This window comes from Bison bison, unplaced genomic scaffold (assembly GCF_000754665.1).
Source record: "Bison bison bison isolate TAMUID 2011002044 unplaced genomic scaffold, Bison_UMD1.0 scf7180017864192, whole genome shotgun sequence".
Taxonomy (NCBI): domain Eukaryota; kingdom Metazoa; phylum Chordata; class Mammalia; order Artiodactyla; family Bovidae; genus Bison; species Bison bison.
Window position 1 is genome coordinate 3,143,604 of NW_011494764.1, and position 1,492 is coordinate 3,145,095.

Consider the following 1,492-nt stretch of genomic DNA (forward strand, 5'->3'; position numbering starts at 1 on the left):
CTATCTAGGTTGGTCATAACTTTTCTTCCAAGGAGTAAGTGTCTTTTAATTTCATGGCTGCAATCACCATCTGCAGTGATTTTGGAGCCCCCAAAAATAAAGTCTGACACTGAAGTGTCAGTGTCTATTTGCCATGAAGTGATGGGACTGGATGCCATGATCTTCATTTTCTGAATGTTGAGCATTAAGCCAACTTTTTCACTCTCTTCTTTCACCTTCTTCAAGAGGCTTTTTAATTCCTCTTCACTTTCTGCCATAAGGGTGGTGTCATCTGCATACCTGAGGTTATTGATATTTCTCCCGGCAATCTTGATTCCAGCTTGTGCTTCTTCCAGCCCAGTGTTTCTCATGACGTACTCTGCATATAAGTTAAATAAGCAGGGTGACAATATACAGCCTTGAAGGACTCCTTTTCCTATTTGGAACCAGTCTGTTGTTCGATGTCCAGTTCTTTTTTTTTTTTTTTTTTTTTGTGCTAACACGTGAAATACATTTACTAATTAAGACAACCAACACTTCTATTTGCATTTATTTTTTGCGGCATTTATTCCTGGGCCATAAGTTTTTGTTTCTTCAGTTTCTTCTGGGATATCTTTTTCTTCTGTGCAACCTCCTCTTCTGGTTTAGGAACAATCTGTTCTTTTTCAGTAAGGATCATCTCAATGTGTCATGGAGAGCTCATGTGTGGGTTGATCCGACCGTGAGCTCTGTAAGTCCTGCGCCGCATCTTGGGGGCTTTGTTCACTTGGATGTGCTCAGTGACCAGAGAATCTACATCTAAGCCCTTAAGTTCAGCGTTACTCTCTGCATTTTTGAGCATGTGTAGTAAAAATTCAGCACTTTTTTTTGGGCCGCCGACCCTGCGTCCAGCCCCACTGTTTAGCCTGTGCACACCTACCAACTCCACCGTTGTAAGGACGGAATGGCACACATTGTTTCTTTAAAGTGACATCCTTCAGATACTTGTTGGCTTTTCGGATATGCATACCCTTCATGGCCTGGGCAGTTTCACGAGTGTTCTTAAAGTGAACACGAAGATTTGAACCTCTTGATTTGCATGATTTTGTGGGGTTTTCTGGGTCAAGTGAATAGCGCACCATTTTTAGGGGTCACCTCAGGCCGCTTACCGGAAAAGCCATGTCCAGTTCTAACTGTTGCTTCCTGACCTGCATACAGATTTCTCAAGAGGCAGGTCAGGTGGTCTGGTATTCCCATCTCTTGAAGAATTTTCCACAGTTTATTGTGATCCACACAGTCAAAGGCTTTGGCATAGTCAATAAAGCAGAAATAGATGTTTTTCTGGAACTCTCTTGCTTTTTCCATGATCCAGCGGATGTTCGCAATTTGATCTCTGGTTCCTATACCTTTTCTAAAGCCAGCTTGAACAACTGGAAGTTCACGGTTCACGTATTGCTGAATCCTGGCTTGGAGAATTTTGAGCATTACTTTACTAGCGTGTGAGATGAGTGCAATTGTGCGGTAGTTTGATCAT

The 1,492-nt window shown here is 42.3% G+C and overlaps 1 pseudogene; it reads right to left on the bottom strand.

Annotated features, from left to right (window-relative positions):
• Positions 1–536: 536 nt before the first annotated feature.
• LOC104991437 lies at positions 537–1,126 on the bottom strand (annotated as a pseudogene).
• Between the last annotated feature and the right edge of the window lie 366 nt (positions 1,127–1,492).